Source organism: Ictidomys tridecemlineatus, chromosome 7 (assembly GCF_052094955.1).
Source record: "Ictidomys tridecemlineatus isolate mIctTri1 chromosome 7, mIctTri1.hap1, whole genome shotgun sequence".
NCBI classification, from domain to species: domain Eukaryota; kingdom Metazoa; phylum Chordata; class Mammalia; order Rodentia; family Sciuridae; genus Ictidomys; species Ictidomys tridecemlineatus.
In genome coordinates this window covers 155,246,522-155,267,347 of record NC_135483.1, presented here as the reverse complement: position 1 = coordinate 155,267,347, position 20,826 = coordinate 155,246,522, and the positions used below count along the sequence as shown (strand labels likewise).

Here is a 20,826-nt window from a genome sequence, read left to right as displayed (position 1 = left end):
TATGGTTGTCATAGTAGTTTTTCCATTCACCTTGTAGCATTGAAGAGAAATAAGATGGTATCATGCACCAACATCCACACCCTTTAGGAGAGTTCTGGTGGAATGATCCACGGTCTCGTTGCAGAGATGGGAGGAGGACCATGCAGAGGAAAACAACTCACCATACTAGAGTAAGTCTATGACAGCGATATAATCAGAAAGGTGGGCTGACTCCTTGAGAGCAAGTGTAGCAGCATGAAGTTCCCATTCCTTGATTCCTCGAGTGTAGACAGCAACAGAAAAAGAAAGAGGCTTTTCTTCAGTTAGTATACCAAAGAGAAACTGTAAAGAGAAATAGCTGTTTGGTTAGAGAAAGCAAATATCCAGGTTATCTTATAGGTCCAACATTTGTTGAACATAAACACACACACACACACACACACACACACACACACACACATATATATATATATATATATATATATATATATATATATATATACATACTTAAGAATCTTGCTAGGTGCTTGAGGAATGTGATGATAATTAAGATGAGCAATAAGAGCAACAGACTCTTCTGAGTTTTTGGGCTGGATAATTCTCTGTTATGAGGGGATGTCCTGGGTTGGTGTTTATCTGCATCAGTGATCTCTAATTACCAAATGTAACAGCACCTCTCCCAAGTTATGACAGTCAAGAATGTCTGAAAACATTTATCCTTTGGAGGATAAATTGATTTTTGTTGAGAAAAACTACTATACATACTGATAGTTCATATTGCCATGTAAAGATGACTTAAACACATGTGAAGCAGTGAATTCCATCTTAATTAATACTGCCATTAATGGATGCAGTTGGATCTTGTTGGAGAGGGATAAAATATTAACCATTCATCACTATCATTTATTGAACACTTACTATGTATAAAGAAGTGCACATGATAATTAAGGCATTACATTTATTATATAGATCCTTACAAGGGTTTTATGAGGTTGGGGCTTCACAAGGTTAAAAAATGAAAGGATTCTTAAGGCTCTCAGAGTGTACTCTTACAAGGCACTTGTTTTAGCCAGCTTTTTTTGTTGCTGGTGTCCAAAAGACCCTGACAAGAACAACATAGAGGAGGAACAGTTTATTTTGGCTCATGTTTTCAGAGGTTCAGTCGATGGCGTGCCAACTCCATAGCTCTGGATGAGGCAGAACATCATGGCAGAAGGGCATGGCAGAGGAAAGCAGCTCAGACATAGCAACCAGGAAGCAGAGGGAAAGCTCTATTTACTAAGGACAAAACATAAACCCAAAAGGCACATACCAATGACCTCCAGCCAGCTCTATCTACAGTTACCTACATTTACAACCTACTTAATTCACTGATTATTTTATGTCTCTGGTAATCTAATTATTCACCTCTGATAATTCTTGCATGGTCTCAGACATGAAATTTTGGGGGATACTTTATACGAAAACCATATAATTCTGTCCCTGGCCCCCAAAAGCTCACACCCATCTTATAATGCTAAATATATTTAGTCCATTTTCAAAAGTCCCCATAGTCTTAACAGTTCCTACATTACCAAAAAGTTCAAGTCCAAAATCTCATCTGAAACTCAAGGCAAACTCATGGATGGTTTTTCCCTGTAAAGATCAAAAGCAAGATATTTATATATCTATATATATAGATATATAGATATATAGATATTATATATAGATATATAGATATATAGATATAGATGGATATAGATAGATATAGATAGATATATAGTATAATAATAATTATATATATAATGGCACAGAGTAAACATTTCCATTCCATAAGGGAGAAATAGGGGCACAGAAAGAAGGGATGGGATCAAAAAAGATCAAAATTCTGCTGGAAAATTCTGTGGTTCCACATCCAGCAGCTGGGGCACGTGACATTGTGATGTTCTCTACAAAGGGCTTGTATAGTTCTGCCCTTAATGGCCTTGCTGGTGAAGTACACATGGCCTCTCTTGCTTGTTTCTGCTCAGTTCCTGCAGCTTCCTTAGCAGACATCCCACATTATTGGCATCTCTTTTTTTAAAATTTTTTTTATTTTTTTATTTTATTTTATTTTTTTTATTGGTTGTTCACAACATTACAAAGCTCTTGACATATCATATTTCATACATTAGATTGAAGTGGGTTATGAACTCCCAATTTTACCCCAAATGCAGATTGCAGAATCACGTCGGTTACACATCCACAATTTTACATAATGCCCAATTAGTAATTGTTGTATTCTGCTACCTTTTATTGGCATCTCTTATTCGTGGGACTCTCCAGTAGCTTCAGCTTCCTTCTTACATCTTTATGCATCACTCTATAAGGGACAATCCACAGAGATTCTGGCCTCTCAGGCCTTTTAAATCTTGGTGGAAACCTTCATGATCTCCCAGTTACAGCATTCTGCACTCCTGCAGAACCAGAACTGTATGGTTGATGCCAAGGTCTGTCACCATCTCAATCAGTAGCCAAGTCTCCTGGGACCATGGGTGAAGCAGCTTCTGAGTGTTTGGGAAACTGATCATGGTAAAACATACAACAAACAAACAAACAAACTTTCTAGTCATCCCCTTCCCCTGCAAGCAGGGTGCCCCCAAGGCTTCTTCTCAAAGGAATTTTTACTTTTGTACCCTTTAGCCTGAATTAGGTGTGATCTTGACAATTCTTGAGATAACCTCAAGCCATCTTTCCTATTGTTTCTAAGTATTTAGCATTTCTTTAGTGGCTGTAATATCTTTAACAACCACACTTAGCCCCAGTTTTACTTGCACTTTTTTGTACAAACTGCAAGTTTTTAAGATCTTTCTGCTCTGCAATCTCCTCCTGATTATCACAGCAAATTTGGCTAGTCTATCAGAAATATCCATGTAGTCTTCTGAAATTTCCTCTGCCAGATGAATTAGTCCATCATCTTTAAATACAGCCAGAAAACTTAGGACATGGGCAACATGAAGACAACTTCTTTGCCAGAACATAACATGAATGGCCTCTAGTCCAATTTCCAGTAGAGTCTTTCTCCTTCTCTGAAATCTCATGAGTCCAATCTTTACTGTCCATAGTATTATTGGCATTCTATTCTTTTGAACTCCCACCAAAATTGTCCATTAAGCTCCACTTACAACAACCTAATGCTTTTCCAGCTTGCATCTGTAAACTTTAAAAATTCCCTCCCTGCAAACCAGTTCCAAAGTCTTCTAAATGGTTAGGTTTGTCATTCAACTGGTACCGATTTCTATTTTAGTCAGTTTTGCATTACTTTGACTAGAAGATCTGATGAGAACAAAATAGAGGAGGAAGAGTTTATTTTGGCTCACAGTTTCAGTGGTTCAGTCCACAGTAGACCAACTCCATAGCTTTGGGCTGAAGATGAGGCCAGTTCTTCAGATTTTAGACATTCAGATAGGTATCATGGTCTCTTGTTTTAATTTGCAATTTTACAATGACAAATAATTTTATGAATTTTTCACATACATTTTCCCCATCTGTGCATCTTTTTTGGAGAGGTGCCAGTTTAAATATTTCACCAATTTTAAGTGAGTTATTTATTTTCTTTTCATTAAATTTTAAGTATTTTTTGTATATTTTGAAAATAAGTCCTTTATCTAATATGTTTTAGAAACATTTTCTTCCAATCTGTAGCTGTCTTTTCATTCTGTTAATATTATCTGTTGCAGAAAAGGAGTTAATTTTAATTAAGTACAATTTATTAATTCTTTCTTTAATAATAGTTCTTGCTTTTGGTGTTGTATTTAAAAACTTGGTTCCAGGTATGGTGGTGTTCATGTGTAAACTCAGCAAATAGGGAGGCTGAGGCAGGAAGATTGCAAATTCCAGACCACCCATGGCAACTTAATGATACCCTATCTTAAAATAAGATTACAAAAAAAGAGGTTGGGAACATAGTTCAGTGGTGGATCACTCTGGGTTCCATTTCTACTAACAAAACAAAACAAAACTAAAACTTATCATTAAAACTAAGGTTACCTGGATTTCCTCCTATTATCTCCTAGGAGTTTTGTTGTTTCAAATACTACTTTTATGTCAATAATCTTAGGGTAATATTGTGAAAAAATAAGGTCTACATTCTTTTTTGCATTTTGCTTTTTGCTGTGAATGTTCAATTATTCCAGTATTATTTCTTGAAATGACTTTTTTTTTTCTTTTGGTCAACTTTATTGATATCAAATACATCCCTTCTTTTTCCCCCCACATTTTAAATTGGGGCATTGTAGTGCACCAATTGTAGTTGTACATAATGATGGGATTTGTTGTTGCATATTTGTTCATAATATAACTATATAATTCGACTAATATCACTTCTTAGCACTTCCCGTCCCCTCCCTTAGTTTCTTTCCTGAAGTCATCTCTCTTTGATTTTCATGAGATCTGCCCCCACCTTTCTTTTTTCCCCTCTGGCTTCCACATATGAGAGAAAATACATGACCCTTGACCTTCTAAGTTTCACTTATTTTGTTTAACATAATGGTATCTAGCTCTATTCATTTCCCTACAAATAAAAAAATTTCATTTTCCTTTATGGACGAATAAAACTCACATTTATAAGTATATATACACCACATTTTCTTTATCCATTCATCCATTGATGGACACTTAGGCTGGTTCCACAGTTTGGCTATTATGAATTGTGCTGCTCTAAACATGGTGGGTATACATTATCACTGTAGTATGATAACTTTAATTCTTTAGTATAAATATTGAGGAGTGATAGAGATGGGTTGTATGATAGTTCCATGTCTAATCTTTTGACAAACCTCCATGCTAAAAGAGGAGTGTTTCTTCACATCCTCTTCAGCATTTATTATTTGAATTCTTGATGATTACCATTCTGACTAGGGTGAAATGAAATCTAAATGTAGTTTTGACTGCATTTCCCTAGTTGCCAACAATATTGAACTTTTTTTTTTTAATATTTTTGTGGGCCATTTATAATTCTTCTTTTGAGAAGGATCTGTCTGTTTAATTCATTTACTCATTTATTAACTGAGGGTTTTTTTTGGTGGAAACTTTTTGGGGCTTTTTATATATTCTAGATATTCAGCTTCTGTCAGAAGAATAGTTAGCGAAGATTTACTCCCATTTGTAAGTTCTATCTTCACATTTCTAATTGGTTCCTTTGCTGTTCAGAAGCATTTTAACTTGATGACATCCCATTTATTAACTCCTGGCATTATTCCCTGAGTTTTAAGGGTCCTATTGAGAAAGGAAAATGACCATTTTTCCCTCTCTGTTGATTGCCTTGGCTTCTTTGTTAAAGATTAGATAATTATGTATGTGTGAGCTTTTTTCTGGGTTCGCTATTGCATTGGTCTATGTTTCAATAATTATTTTAATAATACTGTACTGTCTTGATTACTACAACTTTATAAGAAGTCTTAAAATGAGATAGCATCAGTCCTCCAACTTTATTTTTTGGTATTACATTGGCTATACTGGATCATTTGGTTTTCCCTATAAATTTTAGAATTAGTTTTTAAATATCTATACAATTGTAAGTATTATGTTGAATCAGTAAATGGAACTGAGAAGAATTGATGTGTTAACAAGTCTTATGATTCATGAAAATGAAATACACATAATCATTTTGTTCTATGATATCTACTTTTCCCACTGGAGTGCTTAATAAATTAATTATAGTTATTTTACATTCCCCATCTGACAATTTCACAATCTCTGTCATCTCCAAGTAGTTCTCATGCTTATTTTGTGCTAAGGGTATCAAATACCTGGAGAATTTTTGTTTCCTCTATTGTCTCTGAGTTTCAACAAGAAGTTCTTCTAATACAGTCATAGCCTTGCAGGTCTTTCAGCTCCAATCCTTTATTATACTGCAAACTTTTTGAGACTCTGGTAAGGAGTGGGGAAAAGAAATGTTCTATAATCTTATGATTTAAATCTTTTGATGGGCTTGAGTCCCCAGGCTGTGATCTCCCAAAGTGTTTCAAAGCTTTTTATTTATTTTTCCCCTCTGCTCACCTCCAGACACTTAGGTGAGAAGGTAAGATTAGATGGTAATGGAGTTAGAAAATTGCCCTTCAACCTGTAAGTCTCTGGAAAAGCCCCCCCCCCCCCCCCCCCGCCCCGCACTGGAGAGTAGGCCTTTGTTACAGTGAACACAACCGGCACATCTCAGAATGATTGCTTTCCCCTTCCTGCCAAACATGAGGTAATTTTTCTTGGCTTCACCATAAGACCTGATGGCATTCCTAGAGGTAAAACTCATGCAGGCATTAGAGCCCATAAAACTGCAGCCCGTAGGAATTTCTTAGTCTCAAGGTAGTACATACTCAGCCTCCAGAAATTTGTCAAAATTACCGTACAAGTGTACCTACCCATTTATGATTCTATTGTTTTCTGCTTCAGGTAAACTGATCTCAGCTGTGTTTCTTTTTAGTCCTGTCTCTTCAGACTTTGTGATGTTGGTTTGCATTGTGACCTCAGTTCTCTGCTGAGGCAAGAGAAATCATCAGTTTTCACTTAGTTGCATTTTTTCCTTTATTTTAAGAACAAGATGATGTTTTCAAACCCTTTACATGTCAGAGTTGAAACTGGAAGTTGCTACATACATTTTAATCACCTCTGCAAGTATCTAAATTAAAAAAATACATATATATAGTCCATATGTAGGGAGGATAGAGAAGTATTTTAGTCTTTCTTTTACATAGTTAATCAAAATAATTTGTTACTGATAGTAGGAATGAGGAGGATATGGAGCATCACACACACACATGTATCCATAGTTTAGTGGTACAGGTATAAATTTTTTCCTACAAATCCATAAATTTTGATAAATGCTATCTCACAAAATTTTTAACAAAGGGAAAATGTGCGCTGACATTAATTGTGTTAGTTGCATTATCATGTATATTCCTGGTGGAGATTACTTCTGGTTTCACTAGGCATTTGTGAGCCTAGATCCATTTCTCAAAATTTTCTGTATATGATGATTGATTTTTGTTTTGTTTTCTGGTGCTGAGTATGGAACTCAGGGCCCTGTACATGCTAGGCAGGTGCTCTACCACAAAGCTATATCCCCAGTCCCATGTGTGATCACTGGAAAAATATTTGTTAGATTAATTTCTGGCTGTCTACATTTAAGGCCCTCTTTCCCTTCCTGTGTCTGCCTGTGCCTTGGTATCATAATGATAAGTGTATCAACACAATGTATTACAGTAGAATTCCTGAAAGTCATTCCTATTTTGAGAAAGCTACCAATTGATTCACTCTATTTAGAAGTGACCATGAACTCCAAATATATTCTACCATACTCAAGGTAAATGAATAGTTAATTCTACTTTCCTTTGCTAGATTACAATGTTGTCCAGGGGTTGGGGGGAATTATCATAGAGGGAAGATTAATCTTGTGTTTGATGATTGTTCTGAAATCTCTTACTATTCCTAAGAGACTCTTTATATCATACACTTTTATAGGTGTGTGATCACATAACTGAAAGCATTATTTCAATAAATAAAATGTAAACATTGATAATAAATTAATAAATTATATGAATAAAGACATAATCAGAAAGGGTTTAATCCCAGGAGTGTGAGGATGCTTCAGTATGAAAAAAATGTATAAGTGTAATTTACCACATTAATTGTCTAAGGGTAAAAAGTATGTAATAATTTCAATTTTATACAAGAAAAAGGATTTGATAAAGCTCAAAACACATTTATGACTCAGAACTGTTAGAAACATAGGAAAAATAAATTTCCTGGACTTAGTAAAGGTAATGTATTAAAATTTTGGCAAGAATTATACTTAATAATTAAAACTTAAATGCACTGCTTTTCAGATAGATATCAAACAAGGCTTTCACTATCACTGATAATACTTAAGAGTTGTGGAAGTTGTAGACAATACTGAGAGAAAATTTAGGAGGGAAACAAAAAAGTATTCCATGGTGTTTTAGAATGCAAGAGACCAAAAGCTGTCACTTTATAAACTATTTTAACTACTATTTAAATTTCTTTAAGGTATATTTTAGTATGTATCATTAATCAAAATTCTCTGTTTATGCCTGTGTGACATCTTATATTCTTTAGAAACATGCACATTTCTTCAATCTTAAAATTTCTTAGGGTAGAGCTGATCCTTGAATTCTTATAATTTTTAAATCTGATGTTGTATTTCCTTTTCACTTTATTTTATTTGTGTTATATTGCTTTTTATTTTTTTAATCTTTTGAAATGAGATAATTTTCAAAGAACCCTTCTCTGTTTCTACTTGTTGCTTTACCTTCAATTTAGTACATGTGTGTGTATACACACACTCACACACAAACACTTGCATAAGTTTTTCTCTTACTTCATTCCAATTTCTTTTTTTTTAATATTTATTTTTTTAGTTATAGGTGGACACAATATCTTTATTTTATTTTTATGTGGTGCTGAGGATCGACCCAGTGCCTTACACATGCTAGGCAAGCACTCTATCTCCAAACCACAACCCCAGCCCATTTCATTTCCAATTTCTTGAGTCAAATTTGTTTTAAATACTTTGTTTCAATATTTAATTTTCTTTCATTATAGTAAAAGAAACTGTATGATATTGATCCATAATACCTTATTGAGGATTCCTTGGAAGCTCAACACTTGTTCTTTTTTTGTATAGTTAGGTTTGTTTCAGAAGGAAATTATTTCTCTATTTTTCTTGCGTAGTTATATATATTTTATAATGCAGTTGTTCAAGTTTTCAGTACTTCTGCTTATTTTGTATCTGCTCAATCTACTGCTTTCTAAGAAGTTGCTACCACAATCTTTTTAAATGTTGGTTTATGTGCCTCTTCCTGCAGTTGTGTTTGTTGTTGCTTGGGTATAATTTGAAGATATTATTTGTAAAACATAAATCTCATGTTTTTTTATGGATGCATAGTCTTTATTTATGACTTCTTTTTATAGAATACAATGTTTTCTTTTTTCCCTATATGATATTTGTGGCCTGAAGTTCTTTTGTATCCAATATTAAGTTTTCAACTCTCCACTTTGGCTTATCTTAATCAATATTCTACATTCAGTTTAGCTTTTTTTTTTTTTTTTAAAAAAATGACTTAAAATTGATACTGTAAAGGATGGGAGTATAGCTTAGTTGGTAGAATGCTTGCCTAGCCAGCACAAGGCCCTGGGTTCAATCCCCAGCACCACCACCAAAAAAAAAAAAAAAATTGATACTGTAAAATGTGACCTAAAGTTTATGCTTTACATCAGTGAGACTGAAAATATTCTCAAAAGTCTTTCAAGTGAAAATCTATCTCTACAAGTTCTATAACATTTAATTCATTTAATTTTTGACTCAGATGTGAGTTTGGATTCTTAATTTTAAAATATAGAGTATTTTTTATCTAATATTTAGCACTTTTCACTCAATATTTCTTCAGCAGGAAGGAACTAGTGTTCACTCAGAAGAATAGTGGAGCCTATAAGTTGAATAAGTTATTGTTTACATTTGGCAATATAAAGTTAATAATATGCTTGCCAAGAAAGTTATAAATCAAAAATGAAAAAAAAATTGGCAGTGGGAATGCAATTGGAACAATTTGCACAAATACAAGCAGTTAATCATCCAGTTGTGCTCTTGATTAATAACTTGCAGGATGCAAGAAGGAAACAAATGACCAATATTCTCCCAACATTGAAGTTTTACTGCTCTAGGTTGATAAAATGCTGCTGGAAAAAATAGAAGCAAAATTATGGGAAAGGAAAAGTGATTTATTTGTTTAAGAGATAAGCTGAATACTTTTTAGCGAGTTGAAACATTTACAATGTTCTACATTCTTCTTCAATAACCTGGTGGCCTTATAAAGCCATTATATGATTACCTAAAGATTACATAGGTAAAGTTTTGGTTTTCAGGCTTTGTTAATTATGGTAATTGATAGCTTTGTAAAATGTTTCAAAACAGTTAAGTTTTTTTAATAGTCTTAAAATAATCATTTCCTCATTTTTCTATATTCCATTCTTTCTAGTTTTTAAAAGAAAACATACGCATTTGTGTTTTTTTTTTGGTACTATCATCCTACCATGATGTTTATGTCATTACACATTTTCTCTTTATTATCTAAAAGTTATATTTATAGGTATTAAAGAAAACTTTATTACTATTATACTTTCCTGAGGGATTTCTTTTGATTCATGAGAATTTATGAGAATATATTGCTATTAAAATTTTATTAATATTTTAACAGACTTGTTTTGGGGAGAGTACTGAGTTTTGAACCCAGGTGCACTTTACCACTGAGCTACGAGGCAAGTGATACATGAGTTGGGAAAAGGAGAATTGGATCATATATTGACATAGTTACCTAGTTTTTAAGCTTTATGTTATATTTTTATTTTTTCTTCTATTCAATTACATGTTTGGTTTTGGACTCATTGTCTCAAGGGATGAATATAGCAGAGTGGGAACACTAAATTTGGCTTTTGTTCTAGAAATTTAAACGTCATAAAGAGGGAAGGATTTGTGTAATCTGTAATATAAAGTTGACATGAGAGTAAAGAATAATGTTTTGATTGGATATTTGAAAGCAGAATTGCCTTGAGGCTAGAAAGTAATGGATTGGGTAGGGAAGAGAGAGGAAAGAGTTGATGGCATCCTGGAGATCTGAGTGCTCCACCCTGCTTCCTAGCAAATGCTCTGGAGAAGCTGGGGTTTGGTAATATGCTACCAAGGATGTAGCCCCCATGAGGCTTCCAGCAGATGGGAATGGTAAATCTCATGGGAAGATATCTAAGCTCTAAGAATGATATGGAAGCTTCTACCTAAAACACCACAATGCTGTGGCATGATAAACTTCTCAGTAGTTACTCTTACCTGAGAATCGACTTGAAGGTCATGTTAACTTTCTATCTTCTCCAGTTCTTTTTTCCCCTATCTTCTCCAATTCTTACCCCAACAGAATCTTTCTTTTTTAAATCTCAACATGACTCTAGAAAATTGGAGGAAATCTTAAAGGACACTCAGCTTGAAGTTTCTAGATTGTCTTACAGACTTATAGTAATTCTATTGAGTAATAAAAAATTCATTTACTTACTACAAATATAATTTTGTGCACTATATTCATCCTAAAACAATAATGGCATATATTTCATCCTATGCTAGTAAAAAACATTTATTAGAAAAAGATCAATTTAATAAATGTTAAAACCTTGTTTGGAAGAAACTTGATTATGTATTTTTTCTCTTATACTCATTTTTTAATAAAGAAATTAATATCAGTTCCTAATGAAAGTTACTTCCCAGAAATGTGAAAATAAAATATGGTGTCTAACCTCGATTAGCCTAATGAGGTAGGAGGACATGTAAACAAGTAATTAAGATGTGGAGTGTTTTAGATCCATTGTAGAACAGCCTGGGATAGAAATAAATAAAGCAATCATTTTAAAATTGACTTCCTGAATGTTATCATGTTATTATGGATACCAAATTGTGTGTTAGATATGGTGGTTATAAAGAAGAAATAGTTTATTCACAAAAACATAATATTTGATAAGAACTCAGTAACAAGCTAGATAAAACACTGTTCTCATGTAAAAGAGGCTAAAAAAGGAGGTCAAAATAAATAAGTCAAAATCTTCCTGTGAGGAATCTGATATTCAGTTTTGAAGTCAGTGCATGTATATATATATATAAAACATGAAAGTGGGAGAGATTGAGTGAAATCAGGTTGGCATTTTATTGAAAAATTGGTGGATGCTGTCATGGCTAAGAATTGGAAAAAGGAAAAGGAAAACAAGAAAAATGACAGAAGGGCTGGAGATGTGGCTCAAGCGGTAGCGCGCTCACCTGGCATTCGTGCAGCCTGGGTTTGATCCTCAGCACCACATACAAATAAAGATGTCATGTCTGCCAAAAACTAAAAAAAATAAATATTAAAAAATTCTCTCTCTCTCTCTCTTTAAAAAAAAAGAAAAATGACAGAATGCTTACAAATGTTGATAGTATAGTTTTGGAAATCACCTACAATTAAAATATGCCACAGGAGTATCTGAAGATACTGAAGACTAGCCCCTGAGCTCTTGGAATGCCTACCACCACACCCTGGAAGACATAACTCAGGGAGTAAGGAAATGAGGAGTTGCCTGAGAGCTGAGAGCAGGAATGGGGGACTGTCAGAAATCAGAGTAAGAAAGTTCATGGAGGAGAAGCTGCAATCTATTGTCAAATGCTGCTCCTGACAAGTTGCAAAGAATCAGGACTGGGATGGGCCAACCTGTAGCACAGTTGGAAATTCTAACAGTGAGAATAAGGGACAAATCTAGTCATCATTTTGGAAGCTAAAATTCCTGCCAATTTCTTTTCCTTCTTTTTTCTCTCCTTACTTCCTGCCCCCCTTTCCATTAATTCATGTGTAGAGTTTCCTCAAGGCCTCATTTTTTAATTTTCATATATTTTATTTCCCTCAAACTTTTTTTGTTGTTGAATAAACAACACTTCTATGTTCAAATCTACAAAAAGTTATATAGTATGTATGTGTGTGTGCTTGGTGTGTATGTGTGTGATTTACATACATGTATACTTACTAAATTTTTTCTCCTTATTTTTTCAACTACCAATTATTATGAAAATTTTTGTATATATACACACATACACATATATGTATGTATATATATACACACACACACACATATATATGTATCTACCATCTTTGTATAATCTTAAGTGTTACATATTATTCTTTGTGTGGACATAGGTAAAATATCCTACTAGTCCCCTAGAAAGATTTGTTTACACATTTTAGGTGTCCTTTTTTAAATAGATAAGTCATGTTTTATTTTTTTAAGTTCTTTTAACGTTCTTATTTGTTCTTTTTAGTTATATATGATAGTAGGATTCATTTTTGACATAATTATAAAATATGGAATACAATTTGTTCTAATCCAATCTCCTGTACTTCCCCTTTCCCTCTCTTCCTTTCTCCTCCTATTTTCTTCTTTCTATTATACTGCACTGTAAAGGATAGTTAGGTAAGATTCATTCCACGGTCTTTCCCCATCCTTTCTCCCTACCTTTTCCTTCATTCTCCTTTGTCTACTCCACTGATTTTTCTTCAATTCTTTTTTAAACCACCCACCTCCTTATTTTGGATTAGCTTCAACATATCCGAGAAAACATTTAACCTTTGACTTTTTGGGATTGGCTTATTTCACTTAGCATGATAGTCTCCAGCTCCATCCATTTACTGAAAAATGCCATAAAGTCACCTTTCTTTATGGCTGAATAACACCCATTATGTGTATGTGTGTGTGTGTGTGTGTGTGTGTGTGTGTGTGTGTATCACATTTCTTTATCCATTCGTCTGTTGAAGGGCACCTAGGTTGGCACCAGGGCTTGGCTATTGTGAATTGTGCTGCTCTAAACATTAATGTGGCTGCGTCAATGTAGTATGCTCCTTTTAACTCCTTTGGATATATACTAAAGAGTGGGATGGATGGATCATATGGTAGTTCTCTTTCTAGTTTTTTGAAGATTCTCCATATTGCTTTTCAGAATGGTTGCACCAATTTGCCGTCCCACCAGCAATGTATAAGTGTGTCTTTTCCCCCATCCTCACCAATATTTTATTGTTACTTGTATTCTTGATAATTGCCATTCCATTTGGAATGAGATGAATTCTTTGTAGTTTTAATTTGCATTTCTCTAATTGCTCAAGAAGTTGAATTTTTTATATATTTGTTGACTAAGTCTTAACAACAACAACAACAAAAATGCTGTAGTGAATATATTTACTTCTTGTGAACATGTGTAAAATCTTTGGATAATTCTCTAGAATACAATTGCTGCTTTGGAACACATATGAATAGATGATTTCTATATGCATTAAGACCTGAATCTGAAGTAGTATTTATTCTAGTTAACACAGCAACAGAGGATATACAGGTGATGATTTCTATTTGTTAATTGGCTAGGAATATCAAAAAATATCAAAAATAAAAGATGCTACTGCCGCTAACAACCCTGTTGAACGAAGGTGATCGTGAATGGAGAGGAGTGTGGCAGAGCAGGAGAGCCAGGACTCTTATTTTGATATTAGCTAGGATTTTAATTTTATAAGTTTCCTAAGACATCACAGAAAGTCCTTTGTTTAAAATATTTCAAAGTCAAGAAAAAAATCCAACTTGTAGTTCAGAAGGTAGAGAAATTAGAAACATATGGTAAATTCAGTTGCAGACATGGCTTGCACTGACATGGAGACGTAATAACCCGGTGGTTGACTAGTCCAGTCTAATTCTGGTGAATAATATTTTCTCAGCAGTCTCCTGGCCGCAGAGTATCAAAAGGCACTGGGAACATGTTGTAAAGTGCCTCGATGCCCAGAACAATTACACTCTGGAAACATTCTCTTGGCTGGCTGAGGGTGACCCATGACCACAGCTCAGTTCATTCCACAAACAGAATTAGTCACAGAGTGCATGTGGAATAACACTCTTTGCAGGACTTTCTTGTCTTGCCTTTCTTGGTGCATGATATCATGATGGGCCTTCACACTTTGGAATGATATTGGCTCAGAGTAGTAGAGATGAAAAATAATGTAACACTTTGTTTTACAAGATTATATAAGTGCTATTTTCATATAGTTACTGACTGTACTTTTTAGAGATATATATATATGAGTGTATATATGTAAGATGAACATGCAAGATATCGTATATATCACATATATATGAGTGAGGCTGGTCTAAAAGTCTATGACTTAAGATTTAATATGTTTTTACTATTTCAGGATTATGTAAACAACATGTAAACTACCAGTGCCCAAAGAAACACATCAACTTTCAATTTATTCTTGTACTTCTGTGTCTTCTTTGTCTTTCTGTGACTCCAGGGGAAAAATTATTACTTCACTTGTACATAATGTTTATGTACTTCAAACAATCCAGCTGAATTACTTGTCATGTTGTCTTTTAATTTATTTATATGCCTGTCTTTAATTAGATACCTACTGCTCAAAGTTAGGACTATTTTATCATTATAATCCTTGTGACTAGAGAACTATCTGTTCATGATAAATAAAGAATAAATGTTTATAACATGAATGAGACAGCTAAGACCACAAGGCACCTTGACATGAAATCTAATCTGGCCACTAATAATCATTTTTCCACTATGGATACACTTTAGTATCTGGTTTACTTAAAACTTTTTACTAGCTATATTGCTAGGTAATTTTCCACTGGCAATTGTATATTTTTGTGTACTTTGAAAGCATCAATATGTAGTTCTGTAATTAGCATGTACCACTTTCAAAAATTTCTGAGGATTCTTTATCTGATGGGAAGAGTTCGTTTGTTCTAATGGAAAATTTGACTCTGTATTTTCTAATGTATCTGATCTCATAACCTAAAATATATCCAAGGTAATACATCAAATTCAAGAAACTTCAAAAAAATTTTTTATCAGGAACCCATAGTCTGCCTTATTTATATACCAACACCATCAGATAGTATTTAGAGAACATTCACATAGTACATCCCCGAGTACTGTATCAATTAAATTAGCTACGCTTACCAAATTGATGCAATATACTATGTTCCTTTTCATGGATCTTCTTAGCTTTGGATCCAGTATACCTCTAATCTTATTTATTTCAAGTTGAACATTTTCTTGTCACTATTTATTCCTTTTGTCAGTTTTAATATTCAACATGCAATCCTTCTAGTCTGTTTACTGGTGAAAAACATTTTTTTGGATACTTTCTCCCTGAAGCTTCTGACCTATCCCTTCAAGTTTATGTGAGTTAGCTGAATTTCATGCCAAAATGTTCATTTCCCCTTGTATAGGTATATGGGTGTATCAAGGTATCATTAGATAAGACATAATGATGTTATAATATAGCTTTTGTATTCGAAGAGGACTAGGGGATGTGACCAAAATACAAAAAGATTTTATTCATAATAGAGAATGTTAAGATATTATGGAAGTAATAGAATACATTTATGTTATTAAACTTTGGAAACCAAATTACTTCTTCAGAGGATTGGTTTCCTTGACTTGAAAATATTATGAAGACTGGAAATAATGTTTGTTGAGCATCTTTGCACAGGGGAATTATAGTAGATGCTAAAATTGACAGCTGATAACAAAATCTACAGCTTCAAAAAATCAATAAATATAAAGGAATCTCATCTGAGATTCGTATATTGTGATGTGCATGCTTCCACTCCACATTTACATTGTTTGTAGTATAATAGAAAAAGTACTATAAAAAGTAGTACTTTTTCCCACTGAGTCTGGGGATAGCTTTGTGACTGACTCACAGGCAACCATAGCCAGTTAAGCAATGAAGGGAAATGAATTGCAATCTCTTTCCCATTGTTCATACAGCACAATCCTTTCATTTTACAGAAGAGAAAACTGAGGTCCAGAGACGTTATGTAATTTCCTCAAGGTGATACATTTAGATGTGGGCAGAAACCTGTTTTAGAAGCCAACACTCTTGAATTCTCTTTCAGCTGCAACATCTTTCTTTCTTACTCATCTTTTTTCATAAGAACTGAAGTAGCAATTCATTATCATTTTCTATTTTTCACAAGCAAATACAGTAACACACAATTTTCTTTATTTAATATTTGTTGGTTTACATAAGTGAACCATACTGATCACTCTGGTGACTATATGTGATTTAATTTTTTTAAACATGGTGCTGAAAAAAAATGGTGCTGATTCAAACCTTATGTTCTATTGGCTTTCAGAAAAGAAAAAGAAAATGCCTGAGGGTCAGCAGATGTTGAAGGAGGAATAATCAAGGTAAACAATTAGATAATTAGGAAGTGGTTTTCTAAGCCAGGGTTCCTCTAAAACTTTTTCACATACCCTCCTTTGATGGTTGGACTTTTTTCTGGATTGGATATTATGCTGTAAATTTTAGGTTGGAATCCACTGAAGCTGACAACGGTTAAATTAATCCTTCTTTTCACTGAAAACATGCTCATGGTTGCTAACAACTACAAAATTAATTTGGACTTATTTAGCCAAAGGAAAAACAGGATGAGAAAAGATAATGCAAAGTCTCTTTCTCATCATTTAATTCTCCACCCCCACTGTTGTTTGTTTTAGTTACATTTTCAAACATTCTCTCATTTTCCCATGTTCTCTGTTCGCCTTGGAAAATCTTCTAATAGCACAGATGACAAACAGGAGTTCCAGGAGTGCTGACTCATCACAGCAGAAGTCCAGCGGTTTGGCAGAATTTCCACTTGTAAATGTTGAGACTGGCCCTTTTAAAAATAAGTCCATGGCAGCAGATGTCACTGTTGGTCTATCTTAACTTTGGGGCACTTCTTGACTAATGTTTGCTCATGAGCCTAAAAGCCCAGAAATCCTGCTTTTTAGGCAGCATGATCCTGTGGCACATTTTATGATGGCCCATGGCTCTCATATAAGGGTCAGTTTCTTACCCCTGGAACCCAATTTAATTACATAGAACTCAATATTATTATTATTATAGTTATTTTTCTCAGAATTTTCACTTTCCAATTTTAATAGAGATATTTTCCATGAAGTCCAAATTTTCTTTCTTTCTTCCCTCTTTCTTTCTCTTTTCTGCTTAGATGTGCTAACTTGTTGATGCAAAATCCCCCATTCTCTAAGATAACTTCTTCAACATAAGTTTTTGTGCCTTAACTGTAATGGAATTGAACTTCACTTTCCCTGGTAAGTTGGTGAATTATTTACCTACCATCTCTCAGCTTCACATGCTCCTTTTTGACTCTACCCTGTGATGCTAGGGCAATGACTTTGCAACTTCAGACCTCAGATTTCCTTGGCAGCTTCCTGAAGGCATTAAGATGGGACTTGAAAGTATTGTAGAGCAGGGAGTGGGAAAGGAGACAAGACTTTCTTCCTATTTTTAAACTTGCTCTTAATGGCTTCAAGTCAAAATGACAGTTTTTTTAAGCATCAGCTGGTAGCCCTCATTGTGGAAGTAATTCTGGATTCCAGATCTTGTTGTCACTTCTGGAACCAGGCTAATCATGTTCCCACAGAGATTCCAGCAGCACCCAGGTGCCTCTTCCTTAGGGCACCAGATTAGTGGCTCCTCATTCCAGTGCCTACTTTCTGGTTATCCTCATCTATTCCCTCTATGAATAAAGTAAGACACATATAGATGGAGGAACTTTCCAGCAGGGAGCTGTAAAAAATATCTGGAACTCATGGGAAAGGTCTAACCTGGAGGTATGGATCAGAAAATCTTCAGATATAAATAGTGTCCAAAGGTCAGAAGATGGGCTAAAATATAGTCATATGGGAGAAGAAATATCATGAGAAGGATGGAAGATTGGAAAGAGAGCTCAGAAGATCATTGATATTTGAGATTCCTACATAAGAGATGTAAGAAATAGTTGTAGGAGGAGCAAGGAGATAAATTTTAGAAAGTATCTAAGAAGAAAGGCAGAGTCTTCAGGAAAGAGGAACTGGTCAACAGTGTCAATTATGGATCAAGTCAAAAGTGGCACTCTGGTGCCTCTTCCTTAGGGCACCAGATTAGTGGCTCCTCATTCCAGTGCCTACTTTCTGGTTATCCTCATCTATTCCCTCTATTCCTGTAACCTCAGGCATTGTAGCTGCTCCTGAGTTCCCTCTTTTTACTTTTTTAACCCTCTAACACCTGTGAAACCAATTCCCTCCATTAAATGTCCTCTGTTGAAATCAATATCATTTCCGTTTTCCTGACTTGTTTCATTACACACACACACACACACACACACACACACACACACATAGTCACGAATATTTCAATTACATTTCATGTTAAAAACAGTTCAAAGCAAGTAGGAAATTCATTGCATCATGTTGTGGATTTACATTTTAAAAAACTTTCCTGATTTGGGCCTTTAGCCTGTATTATGTATGTATTGATTTTGATTACTCCAATATAGACTGTATCTTGTGAAATGTATATATACTTTCAAATATAACCAAAGCAAAAACCAACACTTCCTTGCAAAAAACACCTAATATTTGACAATGAAATTCCAATTACGTTTTACAATTACTGAAGTGACTTGCAATTTCTATACCTTTTCTTTTGAAACAATTCTTGATTTCCCCAAGTTCTCCATATTGCCAAACCCAATGAACACTTTTCACTTTTGACTTGACCCATAATTGACACTGTTGACCAGTTCCTCTTTCCTGAAGACTCTGCCTTTCTTCTTAGATACTTTCTAAAATTTATCTCCTTGCTCCTCCTACAACTATTTCTTACATCTCTTATGTAGGAATCTCAAATATCAATGATCTTCTGAGCTCTCTTTCCAATCTTCCATCCTTCTCATGATATTTCTTCTCCCATATGACTATATTTTAGCCCATCTTCTGACCTTTGGACACTATTTATATCTGAAGATTTTCTGATCCATACCTCCAGGTTAGACCTTTCCCATGAGTTCCAGATATTTTTTACAGCTCCCTGCTGGAAAGTTCCTCCATCTATATGTGTCTTACTTTATTCATACCAAGATCTTATAGCTTCTGACTCTTATTGTGCTCCATATCTCTCTATTCCACAATTTCTCTCAATTTAGAAGGTTTCATTTATTCACTTTCTTCATTTAGTTAATGCCAAACTATTTTCTAACATCCTATTATTTTTGGTTCCACAGATTGAACCCAAAGGCTCTTAACCACTGAGCCAAAAAACCATTTCTTTTTATTTTTGAAGACAGTGTCTCACTGTTTCTTAGAGCCTTGTTAAGTTGCTGAGGCTCACTTTGGACCTGCCATCCTCCTGCCTCAGCCTCCTGAATCTCTGGGATTGTAGGTGTACACCACCATGTCCAACTCTAATATCTTATTTTTTAATAACTTATTTCAAATGACTATTTAAATATGTTGGTTGAAATAACTGTCTTAGTTCAAATGTTTCTTTGAGAAACATTCTTGTTTGTTTCTCCTTTTCATCACTCATACTTCTTTTTTCACTTAAAAGAAGTTTTAAATTCATACCACAATATGATTATTTCTGTTATCGTGGTTTTACCCTCCTCCTTTATCATATTTTTGTGGTAGTCTCCAAAGACATGCATCATCAATACTTGCCTCCTATTGCTTGTCTCCTCTATCCAATGTATTTGTTGCTTCTTACATCAAGAGATGGAGTCTATATTCTCTCCCCTTGAATTGAGCTGTTTTTTGACTTGCGTTAACCAATAGAATGTGGCAATGGATGTTTTAGGCTGGTATAGTCGAACCTTAAAAGGGCTTGTAGTATCCTTGCTCTTATTTCTTGGAGTCTAGTTGTCATGCTTTAAAGGGCTTAAAATTAGGCTTTTGAATGATTAGAGACCAGGTGAAGGGAGCCATGTAGGATGAGAGGCTGTCATGGTTATTTCAGTCCTATTGAGCCTAGTAGTGTTATTTTCAGTAAATACAGCTCTATGAACTATCTCATTTACAACTCATGGAACAAAATAGTCCCCACTGAGTCTAGTTAACCTACAGAATCTTCTGTAATCATAACTTGCTTTAAGCCATTAAGTTTTGGGGTATATTGTTACATAGAAATATGTAAGAAATAATTATTCATAAGTATATTATTTGAGTTTCTGTTATGTTTTAGAATTGTACTTGTGACTAAGTATATATGAGGGTGAATACAATAATTTATTTCAAGTCCCTTCACTTAGTATAGTGGATACATGTTAATGCCACTAAATGAACGTAGTTTATGGAATGAAAGAATGCATCAAAATGTGAGCTCAATATCTTTCAAACAACTAAATAAATATAAATATTTTTCATATTAAAAATAAGTATCTATGGATATAAAATGGAATTGAAAATATGTGCATTTTTTGATTACAAGG

General features: G+C 34.2%; 1 long non-coding RNA gene across 1 annotated transcript in view; it reads left to right on the top strand.

Moving 5' to 3' along the window:
* LOC110598054 (uncharacterized) overlaps positions 1 to 20,826 on the top strand; it is a 98,599-nt gene that overhangs the window by 55,640 nt on the left and 22,133 nt on the right. The window contains exons 6-7 of the long non-coding RNA XR_013424203.1: positions 38 to 170; positions 16,711 to 16,765. This is a non-coding gene — a long non-coding RNA (uncharacterized LOC110598054). The remainder of the gene's footprint in view (positions 1 to 37; positions 171 to 16,710; positions 16,766 to 20,826) is intronic.